The sequence below is a fragment of the Saccopteryx bilineata genome, chromosome 1, assembly GCF_036850765.1.
Source record: "Saccopteryx bilineata isolate mSacBil1 chromosome 1, mSacBil1_pri_phased_curated, whole genome shotgun sequence".
Lineage (NCBI taxonomy): Eukaryota > Metazoa > Chordata > Mammalia > Chiroptera > Emballonuridae > Saccopteryx > Saccopteryx bilineata.
Window position 1 is genome coordinate 155,420,898 of NC_089490.1, and position 12,342 is coordinate 155,433,239.

Consider the following 12,342-nt stretch of genomic DNA (forward strand, 5'->3'; position numbering starts at 1 on the left):
GGCCTGGGGGTGGGGGTTGGAGGCCATTAATGCATTGCCTGTTACCTACCAGGCACACACCAGGCATTAATTTAGCACTTTCCATATACCAGGTATGGGCCAGATATGTCCAACCAGGAATGAACCAAGCATTAATGTAATGCCTGCTATATACCAGAAAGAGCAAAAGCATTACAGACCACTGTAAACCAGACATTAGTGCAGTGCCTGCTATATTACAGGCAGCAAAAAAAACTTAATGAAGTGCCTACTGTATACCAAACGTCGCTTTAAACCCCTTAAACCAACACTACTACCCCGTTGATATTCTTGGGAAGCCCCTTCATTTGCATATGGAGCTCAGCTGGTTCCACCCTGCACTAGCAGACTTGGGTAGCAGCAACAGTCCTAAAATATTTACTATTTGGCCTCTCACAGAACGAGACCTAGAAGAAGGCCCAAACACACAGGAGATGTTCAATCAATGCCTTATGAATGATAGAAAAAATAAGTCTGAAGTGTCCCTAGTACTGGAAACCCATTTTACAGATGAGAAAGCCAAGGTGCCATTATGCTGAGTTCCCTGGCTACAGTACCTCTCTACCAGCTCTGACCTGGCTGGACCCACCCATCTCCTCTCATCTCCTCTCCCCACCTGGCTCTGCCTGGATCCCATCACACTCCTTCCCAGCTGCACCTTGACACACTGTACTCTCCTGTCTTGAGATAAGAGGTGAGAGGAGGGTCAAAGTCTCCATTTATTAGTTGATTGGGAGGGTGGGAAGATTAGCTCCCTGAAACTCTTATCTTGGGGGGCTTCCATCCCCACCTCAGCCCGGTTCCTCCCACAAATAGATGAGAGCTGCACTTGAACAAGGAATCTACAACAGGGAAACAAGAGAAATGTCCATGGGTGGGGGTCAAGCAGGTCTTCCTAATACTACCCTATCCCTGTTGGATCTGCCCCCCAGCCCTTTCATGGCCTAAAAGATCCTTTTTATTTATCTCTTTACTCCTTTATCCCAACCCCCATAATATAATGTAGTATCTGTGTCTGTCTTGATCTTGATCACTGCTATATTTAGAGCCCCACTGGGTACACAATAGGTGCCCAATAAATATTGAAGGAAAGAATGAATGAGTTGTTTATTGTTTGCAAACATGGTTTGCTACCCATATCCACCATCAGACTGTGAGCTCTAGGTGGGCAGTCACCACATGTGCCTTGGTCACCATGAGGCCCACCATATCCAGTATAGAACCTTGGGACCTTCCCCTCCTCCAATAACATTTCTGTGTGCCAGGTGCTATACTGGATAGTGATGAGTGGACTCAGTCACCCAAGTGTGTGAGTTCCATGTGTCCAGGGAACTTTGTCTATCTTGTTCTCTGTGGAATCCCCTGGGCTTGAATCAGCACCTGGCATACAATAGGTGCTTGATAAAAGTTTATGAAATCAATGAAGGAACCAGCTCTCCTGGGTGCTTATTCTCTTTCTCTGGAGTAAAAAATAATAATAATTGTGCTTTATTCCCTTCTTCCCTTCTCTACTCCTGCTCTTTGCTGTGGTCAGCCTTCACCTCACACAGGACTTAAAGCTCAGGATTGAATCTTGTTTTGACTGCTGATTCTGGTGTGAATAGTAGTCTGTGACTTAACTTCCCTGAGACTGTTTTCCCATCTGTAAAGTAGACATAATATAGTCTTTGTTTTTGGTTTTCTTCTTTTTCTTCTTCTTCTTTTTATTTGTTTGCAGAGAGCTGTTGTAAATAGCCCAGGGGTCAGTTCTTGTGAAGTATACAGTAGAAGCTTAATGTTTGCTTAAATATGTATTTAAATACTAGGGGACAGTATTAGATGATCTCTAGGATGGCTCACAGTGAGGTCCTCTGCCTGGCATTCATGGCCTTATGTAATTTGCCTCCTGTATAGAATATATGTTGAATTTAGTGTTATACTTCTAACAATTAGGATATGGCAGTTATGACTTTAGAGATTCAGTTATGAAATATCTTTAGTGGCCCTGGCCAGTTAGCTCAGTCGGTTAAGAGCATTGTCCCAAAATGATAAGGTGGCAGGTTTGATCCCCAGTTAGGGAAATAAAAATAAATACATACATACATACATATATACCTTCATATATACTTAAGCCTTTAAAAGGACACTGAAACAGGGACTATATTTAAGGGCAGGGAAACATCAGATGGGAGAAGAGTTGGTGGGTTCACTTATTTCCCTAAGTACTTATTTATTTATTAAATGTCATTTGTAACACCCCCTCTCAGCAGCAGCTCTGCACTAGGCATTGGGGAAAGGAAGTGAGGGGAGCAGCAGGGGTGTCTTGTCATTCTCAACCATTCACTAAGTGCCTACTATGAGCCAGGAGCTGAGTGGGCACAGGGAAGTTCCCTAGTGAGTAATACAGGGAAACTGAGGCCCACAGAGAGACGGTGAACTGGCCCCAGGGCCCAGTTGCTAAATGCTGACTCTGCCTTCCCCACCCAAAGGCCCAGAGAGACAAAGTTCACCCACCTGCCACACCTTGATTTCTGGAAAGCCTTACCTCCTAGCTCCCTGGATCTCCTTGCCTTCTCCCAAGGACACTGGCCTCCATGCCTTGAGGAGTTTGATTTTATGAGAGGGTCCAGGAGCCAGGGAACAATGCCATTTTCTGGCACAGAGCTGAGAGCAAAGGTGAGTGGGGTCTAGGCCTGGAGGCAGGCAGGGCAGAGGGGCACCTGGGTCAAAGTGCCAGCCCTGGAGTCAGGTGGCAGATTGCACAGCACTCAAGTTCAGGCCTCATGGCTGAAAACGGAAAGCTCAGGGCCTTCCCCTGTAAAGAAAAAAAGGTGATACCTAGTGGACACAGTATCAGGAAAACTGGAAAGGGAGCTCATACCCTGATCCTGCTTTGCCCTCAGCCCTGTCCCCAACCTGCACTCAGAGAGAATATTCATCTGTTTCCTTTTATTTTTAGTATCTCAAAGAAGTTATGATCCAAGAAGACTGAGAGGGTCTGGGTCTGTCTGGGTCATGGTTGTGTTCTCAGCATCCAGCCCTGGGCTTGAACTAGAGTAGGCACTCATGAAGGTTTGTCACACAGCTTCATAAATATCAGCTATTACTCTTTCCAAAAAACACATGCAGATGGCCAAGAAGCACTGAGGAATAAATGAATTAAAAGCACAGTAAGCTCTGGCCGGATAGCTCAGTTGATTAGAGCATCGTTCTGATCGCAGAGGTTGCCAGTTCGTCTCTCTCTCTCTCCCTGCCTCTCTAAGAAAAAAATGCAGTGAGATATGGTTAAACCAGAATGACTAACATGAAAAAGTCTGATCATACTAAGTGTTGATAAAAATGGGGCAACTGGAATCCTTATCCCTAGCTGTATGAATGGAAAATGGTGCAACCACGTTGGAAAATGGTGTGTCAGATTTTCAAAAGATTAAACACCTACCTGCCATTAGATATAGCCATTTCATTCCTAAGCATTTATCCAAAAAAATGAAAATGTTTGTCCACACAAGATTTGCACAGATACTCAGGGCAGTCTCATTTTGAACAGCTAGTAAACTATCTGGTTCTCATCCTACACACACTTGCCCTCCGCCCACTATGTGACTTTCAGGAAGTGGCTGTCCCCTCTCTTAGCCCCTGTTTCTTCATCCATTAAAATGGAGGTGATGATAAAAATTTCCATGTACCAATAAGCACATGAAAATATGTTCTGAACATAGTAGACACCCAGTAAATGTTGGTTTGTGTGAATAAACAAGATGACCAACATTATTAGTCATCAGGAAAATACAAATCAGAACCACAGTGAGATACCACTAAATATTCACTAGAATGGCTAGAATAAAAAAGACAGACTAGTCTGACCTGTGGTGGCGCAGTGGATGAAGCGTTGACCTGGAAATGCTGAGGTCGCTGGTTCGAAACCCTGGGCTTGCCTGATCAAGGCACATATGGGAGTTGATGCTTCCAACTCCTCCCCCCTTCTCTCTCTCTGTCTCTCTCTCCCTCTCTGTCTTCCTCTCTCTCTCTCCTCTCTAAAAATGAATAAACAAAATAAAAATAAAATTTAATAAAAAAAATTAAAAATTAAAAAAAAAAGACAGACTATAACAAGCAAGGACATGAAGAAACACGGGTATTCAAACAAAAAGCTTGCACATGAATGTTCCCAGCAACATTATTCATAACAGCCAAAAAGTGGGAACAACCCAAGTGTCTATTGATGGATTAATAAAATAAATACAATGTGTGCATCCTCAATGAACTCAGAATTCACTGGAATATTAGACAGCCATGAAAAGTAGGAAAACACTGACACATATTCACTGTGGATGAACCTTGAACATGTGATGCTCAGTGAGAGAAGCCAGATACAAAATTCTATACAATGTGTGATTCCATTTATGCAAAATGTCCAGAACAGGTAAATCCACAAAGACAGAAAGTGCGTTAGTGGTTTCCAGGGACTTGGGGAGGGGATAGTATTTTGCTGCTAACAAGGGCAGGGTTTCTTTTTAGGGTTGATGGAATATGCTGGAATGCATATACCTCAAAAAATAAGCAAATGATTAAAAAAAATCCCATATAGCTTGGCCTATAAAAAGCACTCAATAAATGTTCAGGATTATCATTATAATGAGCTGAATGGATATAATAGAGCCAGCTTTTTATTCAACAAACACTTATTGAGCACCTCTGTGTGTCCGGCATGGTTCTAGGCACTGGGGACACAGCAATGAGAAATTAGTAAAAAATTCCTGCATTCATGGAGCTAACATTCTAAATGGGGGCAGACAGATAACAAATAAATATAAATAATTAAAATATACAGGGTATTAGATATACTCGATAAGCTAAAGAGAAGAAAATAGCAGAGTAGGAGGTTTGGAAAGGGGGTGGAATTTTAGAAATAGGGATTAGGAAGGGACTCCATTAGAAAGTGAGTGAGGCCCTGGCCGGTTGGCTCAGCAGTAGAGCGTTGGCCTGGCATGCGGGGGACCCGGGTTCGATTCCCAGCCAGGGCACATAGGAGAAGCGCCCATTTGCTTCTCCACCCCACCCCCCTCCTTCCTCTCTGTCTCTCTCTTCCCCTCCCGCAGCCAAGGCTCCACTGGAGCAAAGATGGCCCGGGAGCTGGGGATGGCTCTTTGGCCTCTGCCCCAGGCGCTAGAGTGGCTCTGGTCGTGGCAAAGCGACGCCCCAGAGGGGCAGAGCATCGCCCCCTGGTGGGCAGAGCGTCGCCCCTGGTGGGCGTGCTGGGTGGATCCCCGTCCGGCGCATGCAGGAGTCTGTCTAACTGTCTCTCCCCGTTTCCAGCTTCAGAAAAATACAAAAAAAAAAAAAAAGAAAGTGAGTGAGGCATCTATATATCTACAAGAAGAACAATCCAGAGCACATAGCTCATGCAAAGGTACTGGGGCAGGACAGGGTCTGGTATATTGAAGGGACATGTGTAAGGCTGGAGCAGACTGAATGAAGGGAAGAGAGAGAGGAGGTGAAGGCAGGAGTGGACAAGGGTGGGGACAAGTGCTGCAGACCAGCGCAGCTCCTAATAACGGTGTGGAATTAAAGAAACATACTCATCAAGAAAAAATGGGATCAGGAGGACTCTTCAAATGCTGATGACAATATCCGAGTGCCCCATAGACCCAGTGTGCTTTATTATACAGCCATATGCAAATCAAGGAAGTCCTTGATAAAAAGTTACACATCCAAGGCATAAACAAGATGCATTTGTGAAATCTACCAACATCTGAAAACAAACAAAGAGTCAGAGGAAGGGCATGTAAATTGCTTCCAGCAACTTAAGGAAGCAAGTGAAGTGGGTGCAAATACTCAGCATCATAGCCAATAAGAAGGTGGAGAGGGAAGAACTTAGCCTTTTGCTAAGCCTCGAATCTACAATGGCTTTCTGTCATTTATGGTCCACAACATATCCCCTTTACTTTTTTATTTTTAATTTGTGTGCTGAGATTTGCACTCATCTGATTTCCTAGTTTCCCAGATTCTAATTTGGAGGCAGACTAAAAAAATACAGAACAAACACAAAATTAGTATAACCAATGCTAAACAGATACCCAAACAAACATTCTAATACATTACAGTGATTAAAGCCTTTAAGCAAATTCTTAGCCAATATAACAAGAATCTATAAAAAAGTAATGTCCTTAACATGTTCACTAAGTCCAAGTTGGCACCAACACCATTCCAAATCTCTGCAAATGCAACCCAACCCCAGTTCAGTCCATCAAAAGCTGTCACAGGAGCAGGAGTCCAGGAAACACATCCAGGAAAAGTCCACATGGCACTGGAATTGCTGTCACACTTCCACACTGCAGCTAGCATCAAAGTACCAATGACCGCTGCTCCCAGCTGGCAATGACCCAGGTAGACTGGAAAAGCCATCCGCAGCACGCATAAAGACGGAGCTTCTGTTTTCTTTAAACTGGAAAGATGAACCCAGGGGTCCTATACTGGAGCTTTACAGCCATGGGGTGGTGAGGAGAACCTTGGGATACACTAAGCTGGGTGGCAGAGGTAAATTTATAAGTTGGCAAAAAAGGGGAAAAAAGGAGCTCTAAATTAGGAGTAGGTCCCAGCCTAAAATATGAATGGGGCATTGAGACAGGAGGAATAAAGGAAACACTATATATTAAACAAAGCAGCAGAAAATAGGATTATCAACACCCACAACAGAGATCTTCGAAGGAGGAGTAAAAACCCGAATATTCAGGCAAGACATAGTAAGTGGCCCTTGTGTAAATGAGATCAGTTTACCTGCTACTTGGAAGAAATACCCTAGGCTTGTCCATGGTGACGTAGATGGGGCCGACGGCCCTGGGCACCTTTAGCCTTCAGTGGCAAATCCCAGCACGCTGGGCAAGGTTAGGTCACAGATAGCTGGAGCAGGGCTGGAAGAGACTGAACCCTCCCTTAGAGTAGCGAGGGGAAGCCTACCTTCCAGTGTCCCTTTTTCCTCACAGCAAAGGCATGTAAGCCTGGCAGGCTTTGGCTCAATGACCTTCCTATTCACTATTGAAGCAGGACCCAGATGGAGTCCTATGAGACCCCTTTGGGGCACCGGAGCCTATAAGGGCATATCCCAAGAGCTGATATTTCACCTGATCTCTATTGGCTTTTTCTGCCTCTTGGTACCTTAAAAGCCATGCTCAGAAGATCTCGCTGAGGGGTTTGAGGATCCCCATCCGCCTATATAAACCTTTTCTGTATATCTGGAGCTATTTGGAAAAAGACACAACAGTGTTATTAGCTGGATCACATAAAAGAGGGTAGAAGTTTGCAGGAGAAAAGGATTTGGCGTCTCCTGTTCATCAGCATTCAACAGAAAAATTTTAAAGATAAGGTAGATTTGCAGGAGTTCCAAGATATGACTCCCCCTTTTATATTTTTTAAATTGACCTTAAATATTTGCTGGGTACACTTTAATAATACCTTGATTTTAAAGATTTTAAGAAATACCCGTAATTTGAAAGGTTTGACAAAATACAGTAAATGCTTTTGCTACATATACAGGAGCATTGTCAGTTTTAATCACATCAAGACGTCCAATAATAGAAAATGCATACAGACAATGAGCTATAACATGCTTAGCAGCCTCTCCTGTTCTGACAGAGGTTACTATAAATCCAGAATAAATATCCACTGTAACGTGGACAAAGGACTGTTTGCCAAATGAAGGTGTATGAGTAAACATCCATTTGCCAAAGTTGTCCTGGTAGGAGTCCTTGAGGGTTAACTCCAAATGAAGGGACAGATTTTAGTATAGGACACCTCGGACAGGATTTACCAATCTGCCGTGCTGCTTTCCGAGAAAGTTGAAACTGTTTACGCAGGGCTGCAGCGTTCTGGTGATGAATAGTATGAGACTGAATTGCTCGATCTGTCATGGTTGCTCCAATGATTTTCTTTTGGGTAGCTTGATCAACAAGGGCATTCCCTTGTGCTAAAGCTCCAGGGAGCATGGAGTGAGCTCGAATATGTCCTATAAAACATGGAGCTCTATGTTGACGTACAAGTCTTTTGAAGAAGGAGAAACTGCTGAAATAGTTCATCAGCAGTTGTCCCTAAGACAGCAGTCTCTATAGTGGAAACAACCATAAGTAAGTATCTCCTGTCTGTATACAGATTAAAGAAGGAACATGGCAAATGCTGAAAAGCCATGATAATGGCATATAATTCTACTCTTTGAGCTGATTTTAAGGTGACTGTTTCAGTATAAAGTTGTCCATTGATTGATTATTAAGCCTGCTATTCCTGAGCTGGACCCAGTAGTAAAGACTGTAGGTGCTTCAGGAATGGGCTCATTAACAATTGTTTTAGGAAATACAAATGTAGTAATTAATGAAAATTGAACTATTTTATCAACTGGGGTAGTGAGATTCAATTTTGCCTGTAAAATTTGCAAAAGCAATTTGCCATTTAGTGAAAGTTTCCCAGAGCCATTGTTGTTGATCCTTTGAAAAAAGAAACAACAATAATTTGAGGCTCAAAACCTATAAGCTGTAAGAGTCGCCTACACCCCTTGATAATCAAGGAGGCGACAAGATCAAAATACGGAGATAAAACTTTTTTAGGAGTAATAGCTAAATAAATCCATTCAATAGGACCTGAAGCTTGCCTGAAGCTTGCCACAATAGTCCCGTTGGAGTGTAACTCGAGGGGCAAATTAGTAAGGCAATTGATTCTTCAGGATTTATGCATTTTATTTTATTTTATATTTTGTATTTTTCTGAAGCTGGAAACGGGGAGGCAGTTGGACAGACTCCCGCATGTGCCCGACCGGGATTCACCCAGCATGCCCACCAGGGGGCGATGCTCCGCCCATCTGGGGCGTTGCTCTGTTGCATCCAGAGCCATTCTAGCACCTGAGGCAGAGGCCATAGAGCCATCCCCAGCTCCCAGGCCAACCCTGCTCCAATGGAGCCTTGGCTGCGGGAAGGGAAGAGAGAGACAGAGAGGAAGGAGAGGGGGAGGGGTGGAGAAGCAGATGGGCACTTCTCCTGTGTGCCCTGGCCGGGAATCGAACCCAGGACTCCTGCACACCAGGCCAATGCTCTACCACTGAGCAAACCGGCCAGGGCCCAGGATTTATGCATTTTAGTTGTGCTTGTTGCAAGGCTTTTTCTACAAGCTTTAAAGCTTGTTGTCCTGCAGCTGTAAGTAGCTGAGGAGAAGCTGGTTCAGCAAAGCCTTTAAGAATATCAAAAAGTGGCTTCAGGCCCTGGCCGGTTGGCTCAGAGGTAGAGCATCGGCCTAGCGTGCAGAGGACCCGGGTTCGATTCCCGGCCAGGGCACACAGGAGAAGCGCCCATTTGCTTCTCCACCCCTCCGCCGCGCCTTCCTCTCTGTCTCTCTCTTCCCTTCCTGCAGCCAAGGCTCCATTGGAGCAGAGATGGCCCGGGCGCTGGGGATGGCTCCTTGGCCTCTGCCTTAGGCGCTAGAGTGGCTCTGGTCGCAACATGGCGACGCCCAGGATGGGCAGAGCATCGCCCCCTGGTGGGCAGAGCGTAGCCCCTGGTGGGCGTGCCAGGTGGATCCCGGTCGGGCACATGCGGGAGTCTGTCTGACTGTCTCTCCCTGTTTCCAGCTTCAGAGGAAAGAAAAAAAAAAAAATGGCTTCAGTTCCCCAGTAGTTAATTTCAAAGAAGGTCTAAGCCAATTAATGTCTCCTAATAATTTCTGAAAATTGTTTAAAGTTTGCAAATGATCTGTATGTCTAATTTCTGTGGACAAATTTGTTGTCCCTCAATAATTTGTCCTAAATAAGAAAAAGGTAAAGATTGCTATACTTTTTCAAGAGCTATATAAAGTCTTGATTCTTTCAAAGAGTATTCTAGTTGTTGCAAAATTGTCAACACAGTGTCTTTATCTGGATAAGCAATAAGAATATCATCCATATAGTGCATTATGTATGCCTTAGGGTGCTGCCTTCATACTGGAGAGATAGCTTGAGCAACATATTTTTGGCACAAGGTAGGACTGTTAGCCACACCTTGAGGCAAAACTCTCCACTGGTATCGCTCCATTGGAGCCTGGAAATTAAGTGAAGGAACACTGAATGCAAAATGCTTGCAATCCTGAGGGCTTAAAGGAATAATAAAAAAGCAATCCTTCAAGTCAATAATTATAAGGTGAAAATTCCATGGAAAGGCAGTAGAAGAAGGGAGTCCTAGCTGGAGAGGACCCATAATTTCCAGTCTTATTTATTGCTCTCAAATCTTGTAATAGCCTCCAGTTTCCCGATTTCTTTTTAATGACAAATATAGGCATATTCCACAGGTTCAGTGTGCCCAAGATGTAACTGTTCCTGCACCAATTGAGCAGCCGCCTCAAGTTTCTCCTGAAAAAGGGGCCATTGGTCTACCCATTCAGGATTATCTGATTTCCAAGTAACTGGGTCTGCACAATGCATTATGGGGGTAGCAGGAACTACCAAAGCCCCTATGTTAAATTTTGATATCCTAATCCACGCCTTCTGGTATTGGGTGCCACTTTTATGGGGGTGAGAATTTCCCTGCTGTTTTTTCCCTAGTCCCTTAGTGGGCAAAAATTCCTGATCAAGCATTTGAGTGCTGACTAAATTATTAGGACTGACAAGTAATGCTCCCATATTTTTCAAAACATCTCTACCCCACAAATTAACTGGCAATCCAGGGAGCACATAAGGCTGAAAAAATCCAGAATGACCTTCTTTATCTTCCCATTGTAAAAAACTAGAGCTTTGTTGAGGGGAATTACTCTACCCTATACCTTGTAATTCTGTGGCTGCTGCATAAGTGGGCCAGGAAGGAGGGCAATGTGGCTTAGAAATAACAGATACATCAGCTCCAGTATCTAAAAGTCCTTTAAATTTATGCCCTTGTATTGTTAGTTCCATTTCAGGGCGTTCCTGACCTATTTTTTGAATCCAATAGGCAGCATCAGTGGAGCCAAATCACCAATTTCCTTGGGGCTCCTTTTGCAGGATGTGGCCTGAGAAGCAGAATTAGCATCCTTATACTATTCTTCTAACTGCCTGAATTAGCTGTGAGACAAATTCTTGAAATGATTTATTAGGACCCTGCTTAATTTTCCTTAATTCCTTTGTTTTGCCTGAGTATAACCTTACACATAAACAAGACAATTTACGTACAAAAAACACAAGTATAACATATAACTTTGATTAATCCTAATACTTAAATTGCTATTTGGCTCCTAACTCTCAACACACTTCACAATGCACTAACCAAATCAGTAAGTCTTAAGGATATACATTCTATTCTATTTAAATTTAAATGAGTGCTCCTTATAAATTCTAAAAACATTTTATTTTTTCTAAATATTAGAGCCAGCATTTTCAATTTTTGCATGCAAAAAGAAAACTTAATTCAGGCCTTAAAAACACACATTTTAGACAACATTAAACGAAAACTAAACAGAAACAAGAATTAGATGAACCAGAGAAACTAGAGAGAAACCCGGGATTTCAGAGCACATCCAGATTAGAAAGATGCCTGCCTGATATTAGTCAGAGCATTTTCAGACAGAGTAACTGAAGGATGTGACTAAACAAAATCTCCCCGAGAAAATTTGCTCTCGGCAGCTGCTGGGATATTTTCTATAGTCAGATCCAACACAGGTCCCCTGCCTCAATTTCCAGGCAAAGAATAAGAAAGAAACAAAATGATAGTTCAGAAGATTGTAGTTAAAACATTAAAGAAAATCAGACCATAACAGGAAAAGCTGTAATTTTCCTAATACCTGAGTCTCCTAGCCATTCTCAAGAAAGTCCAACTTCCACAGCAAATAATCACCCCCGGAGGGACAAGTACAAGCAATTGCCTTCCAGTCATTTGGGAGAAGAGCCTTTGCACTAATAGTATTAATAAAACCAAGTGAAAAAGGGGCAGTAGGCCCATACTGAACACAAACAAGTTTAAGCTCTTTCAGAGTTCTAAAAGGTACAGGTTCATGTTCTCGCACTAGTCTCCTTGTATCATCCTGTCTTTCTACAATAGGAAAATGGGTAAAGCTATTTATTGTTTCCCCTACATTTCAAGCCTGGTCTATAGATTGTTGGAGAGAGGATTTCCCAGGTTTTGAGCTATAGACTCCGCAATCAGCCCGATAAGGGAACGGAGAAGCAGACGGTTGAATGCAGGAAGGAGCCGAGGGCAGTGGAGGCCCCGCGGCTAAGGTAGCCATAGCCGCGGATTTTTTATCCCCCTTGTCATTCTCAGACTCCAAGGTATCCTCGTATTCACATCCCTCTGTTTTCAGCTCACCCTGATACTCTTCAGACAACAATTTGTCTTCATATGAAAACATCTCTACAAAAAAGGTCCC